At 39.8% G+C, this 12,729-nt stretch overlaps 1 protein-coding gene across 13 annotated transcripts in view; it reads left to right on the plus strand.

Moving 5' to 3' along the window:
- PTPRD (protein tyrosine phosphatase, receptor type D) overlaps positions 1-12,729 on the plus strand; it is a 2,180,605-nt gene that overhangs the window by 1,644,653 nt on the left and 523,223 nt on the right. For 2 of the 13 annotated variants that reach the window (XM_021074337.1, XM_021074361.1), the window contains exon 1: positions 6,696-6,804. The exons of 6 other annotated variants lie outside the window; for them this stretch is intronic. The gene's annotated coding sequence lies outside the window, so the exon portion shown is untranslated. Of the gene's footprint in view, positions 1-6,283; positions 6,805-12,729 lie in introns of those variants that run through there. 5 more of the 13 variants (XM_021074376.1, XM_021074352.1, XM_021074345.1 and 2 more) reach the window with 5 other exon arrangements.

The raw sequence follows: 12,729 nt of genomic DNA on the forward strand, positions 1-12,729 counted from the left end.
TACCTGGAGAAGCAGCCACAGCTATACTTGAGAACACTTCTATATCTAGGAAGCAAGGTGACATATGGTAATGGGGATCCTGGTCCAGGATACAAGGACTGGTTTGTTACTGGTCATCTATAGTTCTCATCCTGTAAAGAGATACACTCCCTAGTACATGGAAATCAACTTGTGGCATTTTATTTCTGAGTGAGTTTCTGAAAATCATTTTCTGAAACCCTATTCAGAAGACCCTTGACAAATCACGTCGACTCTGTATGGCTTCCTTGCTAAAACTGTTAAGACAGCTTGGTTGGTGGACATGGAAGTGTTAATTGCTTTGAAAAGCTGTTGTACTTCCAGCTTTACCCTCATTTTTTTATTTGCTTTTCCTCTTTTTCTAACCATTGAATCTTGAAGCACATTCTTTCGTTAAGGAGATTCAGCACCCTCTACAGTAGTTGATTGGGAGTCATTAACATCCTGCAGCACATCCTAGTCTTGAAAGATAAGAGTCAGCCTTGTGCAAATGAAATTTTAAACAAATGCTGCTTTACTTTTCTCTCATCCTCTTAAACAATGCCATGGAACCATAATAAACCTGTAGTTTCAAGTTTAACTTCATTTCCAGGTTATGTCCCATGAATTGATATTCCATAGATATTGAAACTAAGCTTTTCCTCTTTTAAAGATTCTTATCCCTTTCCAGAAATCTCAGCAATTCATTTCCATCATGTGCCCTATTCTTGTGCCATTCAGCAAAACAGTGCCTGTAGATTTCTCCTTCTAGTGATTAATTATTAGCTTTCTGGTGACTTCTTAATATTTTTCTGTATTTAAAAATACTCCTTCATTTCAAAATTCTCTAGTGTAAGATACAAACATTAAATGGAACATAAGAAATGGCAATTACTTTCCTCTCCATCTAGCTTTGCCTTTACCACCAAACACATCATTTGACAAATGTATAAAAATCATATAAGTTTAAAACTTAAAAATAAACATGAGGCAATTAGTTTCCTCAGTGAAAACATTAGCATTTAAAGGTTAAAGTGACAAAAAATGTGCTTATTCCTTAACATTACTAACAAAGTGCCTATTTTGTGTTAACACGAGTTATATTTTTTAAAGAAGCTGCAAATATATAAAGACAGATGGCCTCTGAATATTTAAATGCAATAGATTAAAAAACAACAAAACCAAAACACACTTTTATTGTTAGGAAATGCTGAAATCTATTGCTTAATGTATTAGTTAATGGAACTTCTTGACAAATCACCTGTTAAATTTTAGCTGACAGCTTGTCATATATTAATTATAAATAATTGTAATATACTGCTATCATAATGCATGCAACACTAAAAAAATACGGAAGGTAATTAGAGTCTATCCTTTGTTTTCCCCCTTCACTTCTTGCTCACAAGAAAAAAAAATGACCCAGTGTTTCACTTGGGTTGGGATAGTGCCAGTGGTTAATGGAATGCCCCACTCTACTAAAGAATTTAATGGGAATATCCATTTGTCACCGTCGCATGCTGTAATCTCCAGTAGCAGAGCCAATGGAAAATAGCACCGTACCATAACGTCCTCTACACACAGCAGGTAAGGGTGAAATGCAGCAGCAGAACCGAACAGAGTCAGGGTAGAGGGCCTAGATTTCCTAGGCCTCTCTTTAGAAAAAGACGTGGATCTCCTTTTCTTTAAAAGAAGCCTGCTGCCTGATAGCAACAAGAAATGCTGCCCGGGAGGAAACGAGAAAGTGCATTTCTTTCACATGGACAGAAGTGTGAACGTTTGCACAGCATGTCTCACAATCTGTAACCACCTCTGCCTACTGGAAGCCCAACCTGTTTGTAAAATGTCTTTGGGTAGTGGAATCAGAAAGATCAAGAATAAACACTTATTTCAATCACCCGCTCATTCTGAGTTTGAGCTTTCCAATCTGGAGAATGGGAATAATAGCACCTAAACTTGCAATATCATAGGTAGAATCCATAAAACATTATGAGTTAAAAAATTAGCATGGCTCTTGAGGTGTCTTCCTTTCTTCTTCCCAGTTTAGGTGGAATTGTAGTGTAGCCTGATTACTTTCTATGTGTATATCTTGTGTTTTCAAATGAATTAAAATATTGTTTATTTTAAGGACTGTGTTTTGCTTTATCTTTCTCATGTGCCAGGTCTGTGTTTGATCAAGAAATAAGCTACTGTGAAATGCTGCATGAATTAAATTTGAAAAACTCTCTCAAACATTTTAAAGCTTGTAGAGATTAATATTTAAGTTATCTGAGGATTAAAACCATTCATTGCTATTCCATGTATGCATTTAGCTGCAAATTAATGAAGTATATTAGGTGTGGCTAGTACCTATAGGAAGTTGCCTCAGATATTCATGTCAGTGCCTTAAATTCTTTACTATCTTTAGAACACATCATTTGACCTTATGCTGTGTTTCTCCATTCTAACTGGATTTAATACAAACCACTGTAGACTTCACAAAATATGATCAACAATTATTTAGTTCCTTGGCTAATAATTTATAATCAGAAAAGAAGTAAAAATGCAAGATTTTGAAATCAAAGAGAAGTAGTTTCCAGAGTCTAGCTTGGCCACTCATTAGCTATGTCAACTTGGCCAAATTACTTATTATCTTTGTTCCTGTTTTCTCACTTATACAATGGGGCTAATAATATTTAATTATTAGGTCTGTTGTTAAGCTTTGAAACTTTTTTCTTTTGATCACTAGCCACATAATGGAAACATAAGTCTCACAAAATAATACTTGATATATATAATGCACTATTCTTTTATTCTCTACTTTCATTTGAAATATTGTTCTTGACCCACTAGATTCTTGACCCAGCAAAGGTCATGATGTGCCTCTCAAAAAACAGTGGGATAGCATGATGTTTAGTATATAACACAAGTGTAACAAATGATTACTACTATTGTCCTTGTGATTATTTTCAGTCTTCTTTTTAGGATGCTTCATGATACATGAGAGTGAAATCTTTCGAGTACTTCTAGGAATTAACTTCCTTGGATGGGGTCCAAAATAGACTCATACTCATCGTATGCTGAGTTATGCACTAGAGGGGGTTGTGCTATAGCAAAGCTCCTGTGTGCTATTCATCAAAGAATGTTAGAGCTGAAAGGGAACTAAGAAAATGCCTAGTACCTTACCTTCATTTTCCTGTATGTATTTATTTATATTTTAAAAATATTCCATACTCTTATTTATAAGTTGCAAAAATGGCTTCTTGGATCCAGAACTGGGAGGTAATTAGGAATAGCTGGGAGGTGGGCATTGGATCATGACATCTGTAGTTTTGTTCTGCTTCTACCAATAAAGAGTTGAGTCACCTTTAACTCTCAGGGACTCAGTTTCCTTAATTGTAAAATTTGGTGATTTCAACAGATGATTATTCCACTCTGATGTTTTTTGACCTCAAACCTCCAAATGGTAAACTCTTCTAGAGGGTATACTAGATGCTGTTTTGTTACAAATCTGATCTGAATGTATTGATATGTGTATATTAGACAGCATTCTTATTCCCACCACAATTCAGATGTACAGAGAAAGTATGGCTCCTCCATTTGCTATTTCTCTTATCATCCCAAAATAAAACTGTCTCTTCTGTGTAATGACAGCTCAGACTTTCTAGTCACTTCCTGCTACTGCTACAATTTTTTTTTTTAATCTCCTGGTTGTAGTGGGGCAGGAACAGGAACATCTAGAACCTCAGGATGTCAGGAAAGTTGAGTCTTTGGGCATTTGTCATTGACTTATATTGTCCTCTGTCTCCTCTGATTTCTGGGTCCCTTTTCTTCCCACTTGTACATCTTGGTAACCATCACCACTAAATTCTCTAGCTAATCTAACTTGTTACTAGTGAGGTACATTGATACTATTTCTTCTTTGACTGTGCTCTCAGATAGTAATCAGAGTTCCCAGCTGAGATTTTTTTTCTTTCAGTATTAATAGTAATTTCTTTTGATTTTTTTGAGTTTTATTGACATATAGTTGATTTACAAGGTTGTGATAATTTCTTCTGTACTACAAAGTGATTCAGTCATACATATGCACATATCTGTTCTCTTTCAGATTCTTTTCCCATATAGATTATCACAGAATATTGGGTAGGGCTTCCTGTGGGCCTATTGTTCCATCTACCTCAGTGTGCACATGTCAATCCCAAACCCCCAGTCCATCCCCCTCACTTGTCCCCTTTGTTAACCATAAGTTTTTTAGAGTTTGTGAGCTGGGATTTTAAATAAGGTCAGACCTAGTTAAATATTCTTAAATGAGGTAGAGGCATGTGTCTATCCCTACCAAAGACAACAGCAGAGGAAATATAAGGGTTTTTAAAACTGTGTTTGTTCCTCTAACATCCAACTCTGCACAAAAAAAGTGGGACTTATCAGTTTATGGGGGAGGATGTGGCAATGAAAAAGCCCAATAGGAGTTTACACCTTGAGTGAGAATCACCTGGGTTGAGGCTCAGCTTTCTGAAATCATCCTTAGGGCACAGGGCCCAGGTGTCCAGCATACCTGCTTAGCATTTCAGTATCTTGTGTTATCAGAGACCTCTGGAGGCTTGCACAGGTCTTCTTGATTTTTAATATGAGGCTAACCATTTAAAAAAAAAAAGAAAAACCAAGAAGAGTCATGCTAAGATGATCCCCGCCTCCCTCAAATTACTGAAAACTATACATTTAGCAAGACTCCTTTCAAAAATATGTGACTTCTTTTTAAAGCACACAGAAGTCAGAGGATTACTGACCAATTCTTTGGTGCTTTTCAGGAACACAGCATGCAAATGGTGGGAACAAACAGGCAGCTTGAGACTGCAGTCAGGATATAGGATCCTTAGGCTGAATCTAAGGGGTCTGCTTACCTTTCCTCTTTCAAAGACAGCCTTGAGCCTGCAGGAATAAGTATTGTGTGTATATGCTGGCCTGCACACACAAAGAGCAAGGGAAGTAGGTTGACTTTACTTAACCTTTCTGATCAAGTTTCTAATAAAATTTTGGTAGGCCAGTCTCCAATGGTGGCTTCCAGCTGCTGACTTTTTCCACATGCTGGAGATCCTTGAGGAGTAAAGAAGGTTAAAATGTACCTCTTAAGCTAACAGTCCACATGGAGTAGCCCAACAACTGAGTTAATGTCAAGGGAGAGGGTTTGATGGTGTCCTTCAGACAGAGCCAGGAGCACTGCATTTTCAACATCATAAAGCAAGTGGCATGGAAGCAAAACAAGAGCCATTACACTAAGATTGATTCAATACTTCCTTTTCTTCCTGACTCCAAAGTGGATCCACCAAACATCCCTCAATGAGGCTACCAAGGTGAACTGAGGCTGTGGTCACAAACTGTGTCTCTTCAATGTACGCTCCTTATAATGGTATCACTCCTTTGAATGGGTTGTGACCAGCATTTTTCCTCCTGTGTTCAGGGACCCAGAGCAGGAAGCACTCCTGTGTGCATCTCTTAGGAGTAGAGTGAATTTTATAGATGGGGGGGGGGGTCTCTTCTTGCCTGGAGGATGGATGCTGGGGAGTGACGTCACCCAGCCCCCTCCTCTGCAAGTGTGTGTGTGTGTGTGTGTGTGTGTGTGTGTGTATGCACGCGCGCGCCCCCCGCGCCTTCTCCCAGCTCTCCTGCCTTTCTTCGTCCATCCAGCTCTCTGGCCCTTCAGTGGGCCAGTGGGCCAGATTCAGGGATTCGCCAGCGGGGGCAGCGAGCCTGGCTCTCCCCTCGCCCAGGCGCACCCACACTCACAGTCTTCGCACTGGCAACGCGCACGCACAATCCCTCAGCGCTAGGGCACCGCGATTTCGTGGGATCCCCTGCACGTTACAAGGATTTTAGAAATCACCCAGACAGGGAAACAAAGAGAGGAGCCTTTCCAATCACTTTCCTGAGATTTTTTTTTTTTTCTTTTCTTTTAATTTCCCCCACCAAACCACCTCTCCCTCAACCTTAACGGCCAGGTTCACGCCAGGTCCAAGGATTGGGCAGGACTGGCCATCCCTTGACTCCGCGCGGGCCGGGCTCCAGGCGTCGCCTCGCCCCCCTCTGCCCCGCCTCCCCTCTCCCCCCGCCGGCCAGTTTCTGGTTACCTCTCCTTTGCGCTTCACTTTTGGGGGGAAGAAGAGAAAAAGGGAGGGAGGCTCTGAGGGGGGCAGCCGAGTTGCTATTTGTGGCCAAAGACTCCTCTTTAAAAGAAGCAGCAGCAGGAAGGAGGAAACAGGAGAGGCGGAGGGAGGAGAGGATACACGGCCCGGACCCCCCAGCCGAGAGCGGCGGAGCGTCGAGGAGCGGGAGGAGGAGGAAGAGCAGGAGGAGGAGGAGGAGGGAGAGGAGACACACAGCGGCGGCGGCAGCGGCTGCGGGAGAAGCGAGCGCAGGGCGAGCTGGAGGAGCGGGAAGAGGAGAAACCGCCGCGGAAGCCGCGGACTCAGAAGGGCCAGGAGGACGGCCCGGGAAGAGGAGGAGGAGGAGGAGAAGGGGGTAGGGGTGGAGGGAGGGCGGGGGGACGCGCTCCTTTGGATGCTGAATTTCGGGTTTTTGGACTCACTCGCTGACTCTCCTCCACTTCCTCGCTCTGGACTGGGCTGGCCGCGCGAGGACCGGGCGGCGGCAGCCACTGGGGTTAGTTCCGCGGCGGGGGCGGCGGCTCCGCGGGATTAAATCGGCCGCCCGGACTCCGGCGGCCGGGGTAGGCGCGGGCTGCGCTGCCGTGGCGGGGCGCGAAGGCGCTGGAGCAAAGTGCTGGTGGCGGCGCGGGAGGCGGTGGAGGCTACTGCCCGGAGCCAACATGACCAGGTGAGTCCCCCGAGCTGACCTGATCCACCCCCCAGAGTCCTCCCTGGTCTGCGCCCGAGGCTCGCCCTGAGCCTGGCTCCCGCAACCCGCACCTCGGGGGCCGCAGCTACACACTTCCACGTCCGCGAGCCCAGCGCCCCGGCTTCGGAGCGCACAGTTTGCTCTTCTGAACCTCCTTGGGCAGAGGTCCTCCCAATGCACGGGTTCGTTTCTCCCATAAAGCCTCAGAGAGTAGCAATTCTAGGGAATGAGGGTGTTTGAATCTGTGTTTTTGTGCGATCCCCTCTTTCTCCTCCTGGGGTGGGCGTAGTATTGGGGAAATGGAGGAGCGGCGGGGCAATCCGACCCTACCCAGGGATTCTGCCACCACATTTTTTTTTTTTTTTTTCTTTTTAGGGGCAAGGATTACGGTTTTAAAGAGGGATGGTTTGGGTTGAGGGGGCAATTTCTTTTTCTTTCTGTCCTCTGAACTAGTGGGGAGAAGGAGAAATAACAGGAATCAAAGTACGCGGCTGCCTTAGAGGAGGGGGATTGTTTTGGAGACCTTTTCATGGTAGAATCAAAGCTCGTAGTTCTGCTAGGGGAATACGTTCTTTTTACACACTCCTTCCGTAGGGAAGGGAACGGAGAATTTATACTGAAAAGTTCAAGTTGTAGAAAACACTTTAAAAAGAAAGCCGCTAAGAAACCAAACGTTTTTTTTTTTTTTTTTTGCTTTCTATCGATTTATTGTAGCTTTTACATAAGCATGGAGAAAACTTGAATTGTTTATCCGTGAGGCTAATTTTCATTTAGAAGCATTAACAGATTAAGTCAGTTTTCTAATGCTTCCAAAAAAAAAAAAAAAAAATCCTCAACATTGAGTGTGAGCTTGGCTTTCATTAATTGGGTGCTCCAGTATCCTGCATAGTAGTTCCATTCTCCCAAACCTGGACTATCACAATCCACTTGTATTGTTTCCAGCTTGCCACCCAGTGCAGGACTTGCTGAATGTCTCTTCTGTTCTCCAGAATTCTTGAGTGATCCCTCACACCACTCTACAGTTTGTGCCTTAAGCACCCAGGAAGATTCCTGAGAGATCGCTCCTCTGTATTTTCTCTTAAACTTTTTCTCCCTTTTTTTGCTCCCCTTTTTATGTGCCCACAGTCACAGTGCATGTGACGTAAGAGCATAGTCTTTGAGCCTCTCAGAGACTAGTAACTGCTTGCGACTTCAGATAGATTGTCAATTGGACCCTCAGAGCTTCAAATTCGGACCTTTCCCTTTGGTGTGTTCTTCCAACCATCCTGTAGCATACATATGGGGAGGTCGTCTGTCTGTTCATACTTCTGACCATCTTAGCTATTCTATCACTATAGAATACAAAGTGTACACACCCAGCACTCAACTTGAGTAAAAATCAGGGTAGTATACTACCAAGACTCGAAATATTCTGAATTAAAGGAGTATTTAGATGACACCAGCTTAAAGATTATGACATGTTGGTAATATGATGAGATCTGGGACAAAGATGGATAGATATTATATGTATTTTGAAAACATTCTGTTATATGCTGCAGAAATTATTTTATTGGCTTGGCAAAGAGAGAATATAATTTCAATGCTCAGTGTCCTAATTCTTGAAACAGACATCCTAAATGGACAATAGAAAAAAAATTTCCCTGTCTCCCACCTCCCATAATTATGTACTGTACTTTGCTTTTCAATGGAGCTAGCAATTCTGTGACAGATTTCTTAAATTCACCCTCATGCTATCAGCTATTATTGTACTTTCAAAGTGTGAAATTGACAAGCTGGTCAGTTTCATGAATTCAGCTGTCAGATTGTGTCCAGTTAAAAATTGCTAAAAGCTGTAAATGTGCCTGCCTAGAATTTTCTTTTTAAAGGAAAGACAGCTAGAGGATGAGGATCAAGGGGTATTATTAATTGTAGATCTTCTTAAATTGACATACTCCAGTGTAAGTTTTATCACTGGCTATTGTTAGGAAATATTTTTATTTTAGATTTCTACTATTTTAAGAGTGGCATTTGGTTTATATCTATATTTCATTTTAAATAGTGAGCGCTTTGCATAGAAATAATCTGTTCTCAAGGCTCTCAGTAATAATGGTATAGTAGAAATGAGATTCAAAGAGGAAAATGTCTCTCAAATATATTTTAATATATATGAGTAATATATTACGTTTGTAATGACATGTAAAGAGGTGGATGAATTAAATATTTTATTGAGGAGGTTATGTAACACAAATTCTTCTTAGACTGGTGTACTTGTAGTTACTAAAGTAATGAAATGCAGTCCTCTATTTTAATATATATGTGTTTCAGTAGATAACCACACAAGTGAAACTACTTAAGTATTAAATACAATGATTTGATTTGCCTTTTAAGATTGACATTCATTTAAAGCCAGAATATCTCAAAAGTCTTAGTCAAAGAACTAAGACTTGGAATCCCCTCATCTGCTGCTATTTGCTAAGCCACTAGGGGCCTGTATAACTGTTCTTATATCCAGGAGATACCCTGGTATAGCATATGCAAACCCTCCTAGAGAGGCATTTGAAAAAAATCAGGTAGTCCTTTAAGTTTTTGTTTTGTCTTTTTAACCTATTAACTCATGCTCAGACCTTAGTAGACTTTGATTAAAGGGTTTTTCAGGAACATTGTCTAGATCTTTTCCAAAACTGCTGGTGTAAGGATGACTTTTCAGAGAAAGCATGAAACATAGGAGAGATATTTGTGCAAATTCATATGTGACCCTACTTTCTCAGTGTATCTCAAGGATAAACAAGTAGGAACATTAATAACTTTTCTTTATTGGACTGATAAGGATGTTATTTGCATAATGTAAGATTAAAAGAGAAATGAAGCAGAATTACTTTAAGGAATGTGTAGTCATAGATTGATGGTGTGATTAAACTAGTTTTGTAAGTGCTGTGCAGGTGGAGGCTGTGACTACAGTTTAGTCAGCACTTGAGGGACCCACACTGGAGATGCACCATACATTTTTAAGTGTCAGTTTCACAAATTTGAAATCGACCAGCTGTGGCAATCTTGATAGACATTAGGCAATAAGGTCAAGTATACTTACACTGTTCTGTTGTTGATTTTCAGTTTTTCAAACTGACAAGGGTGACTATTTGTAGAAGAGCGCACTGCAAGTATTTGCATATTGGATTTCCTTCAGACCAAACTTGATTTATCAAGCCATTGAACACTTCTGTTTTTAAAATGATCCTATGGATAAATAAGAATTTGTTAACACCATCACATATGAAAAGTGCCGTCTCAGGAATGATGAAATTTTCAAGGTGATTTTGCTTTAAAACTACTCTGCTTTAGTTTCAGCATGTGTTTTGGGGGTACTCTGAGACCTGAAATATGTGTATGCTCTAATTTATGATCCTGAGAACATCATACTTTTAGGTTCACCTCTTTAAATGTATACATTTAACATGTGGTCATGGGTGCCCTTCTAATTCCCCAAATTTTCTGGTAATCTCAAAAATAAACTTTACCTTTAATGTGATGTATTCAACTTAAGCCACAACATATACTTTAAGGATTCATATTTTAAGCCCAGATATATGAAGTACTATATAGAAAGACAGAATTATTTAGTTTCTGAGAGTATTTAAGGAATATATTATTTTTTCCCATTTTCTTAAAGGAAAGGTAGTTTTTTGGTTGAAAAGATTAGTTTGAGTAAATTAGTTATATTTTAAGCGGGCTTACTCTGAGTGTCTTATTGCCTTATGGAGTTATTTTTCTTTCTTTGTACTGTTTGGTTTCTTTGATAAAATCTTTTAAGAAAGCTATTTACTTGTGATGGCACGAAGGCAACTTGCAGCCTCAAGCAAAGTCAGTGTTTAAAACATTTCTTTTTATATTATCAATGATTTGCCAAGAGCAAAGAGAGAGTCGTTCTTTCTGTGAACTACAAGATTGAGGATTCCTATATAACACGTCAACAGGAGAAACCTGATAATGTGGAAGAAGATTGCTTAGAAGGGATTTGTCAGTAAATTTCATTCCAACAAAACATCACTTGTTTAAGCTTCTGTTATTTCATAGCACAGTGACATTTCCACCAAAGGATAGTTTTGTTGGGGGATATGTTTTCTATATAGATAATCTCATTTGCTTCTAATTAGTAGTTGGTAGCACTTATTAAAATGTCATGCTTGGCTTGCATTTGTTTTGACAATTAAAAGTGTCCAGATCCCTGCCCCCCATGCACTTTAAAAATGTGTTTCAACTCTCCACAATTAAACCCTTAAGAAAGATATCTAAAATAATAAATGGCTTGTGTTTACTGATTGCTCATTATATGAAATTGTAGCCTCCTGTGTACAAGTTCAGCGTTTTCTTTACGTCATAAGTTTCCAGGAGGTCAAAGAGCAGAAGCTTACACATTACAGAAGTCTCTGACCTAATGTAACCTAAATAATAGAGTCATGACAACAGTAGGAGGCTGAAGCATTAATGAAATAGAATTCTTGAAAGATGTAACTCACGAGATTACATTTCAAGCCTAAATCCCTCATTTCCCCTTTAATAAATTACCCATTTGCTTTCATGTGATCAGCAGTTTTCATTTTCTTCTCTTAACATTTTATTTATAAAATATTTTTAAGGCAGACCTTAAAGTTTTTTAGGTATCGTGTCCAGATATCTGCCACACTCCTCAGAGCAACTTGTTGGGGAAAAAAAGCATAACTAAAATAGCCTGTGACGTCTGGCCTCCTCCCTCTAGATATGATGTGTTCACTATCTTCCTGTTCATTGTTTTCTATTTGATGCTGATATATTTAATAGGATCCTATCAGTACTTGCCAGCTACTCTATAGCTTTTTGAAAAATTACAGAAAACAAAGGGCATAACTGGACTTTTCCTTGACTTTTCAAGCTCTGCTGTCCCCCAAATCAATCCCTGTATGTCATAGATCAATAAATGAAATGAGAGGGAGGGCCATTTGGAAAGCTGTCTGCAAGCCATTGGATCAGGGATATCAGGGGGCGAACAGTATCGAGACAACTTGAATATTCCTCACTCCCAGCCTGCAGCGGGAAGCTTTGTCTTCCTTCGCAAATGGCCGCCCTTAAGTGACAGGCTCCTCTTTGACTTCTTCAGCATTTCTAACAAAATATAAGAGCAAAAGCAGTCATCTAAAGCTAGACTTTCTTCTAGTTCTTTGAGTTCACTGGCCAGAAACGGGACTTTACTTTGACATTCAGATAACAATGTCAGGAGCGTTGTGACCTTTACCATATTGCTATTTACTGGATTTAAACATCGCAACTCTGTCAGTTTCATGAGATTAATTGAATTTATAAATTCTTAATTGTCTTTTTCTCCCCAGCAGCCCTCAAGCTATATTCTTAATGTAGCAGTAGCTAACTAAATTGAGATACGTGAATTGCATTTAGAAAATTGTGCTTTTCAGTGGTGCTTTGGGATTAGGAGATAAGTGTGATTTCAAACATAGTAAATGATCATCTGTAATCATTGGGTCACAAGTAACAAGTTACTTCTTTTTTAAGCTTCAGTAAATGGACTCCTTTTATTAACAAAAAGATTTATATTAGTACTGATTTTATAAATAATTGACAGTCAGTTACTGTTTAATCTTATTTAACCATGTGCATATTTAGTGTATATAAAGCTAATGCTAAAGATTGCCAATAGCTTCCGTACTTCCTTTTTTTCTCTACTGCAATGGGTATAAATTCAGTGCAAGAAAAATTGAATTTATACCTTAGTTTAATCACTGTGGGATCTTGGGAGAAATGGTATAACATTTTAGGATCTTGTTTCAGCATCTGTAAAATAGAGAAAATAGCCATAGATGTAATGAAGATCCAGTTACATAAGAATTTGTTTTATTTTGTATTTTAAATTAAAAAAAAAAAAACTAGGTGTAGGAG

This window comes from Sus scrofa, chromosome 1, assembly GCF_000003025.6.
Source record: "Sus scrofa isolate TJ Tabasco breed Duroc chromosome 1, Sscrofa11.1, whole genome shotgun sequence".
In the NCBI taxonomy this organism is placed as follows: Eukaryota; Metazoa; Chordata; class Mammalia; order Artiodactyla; family Suidae; genus Sus; species Sus scrofa.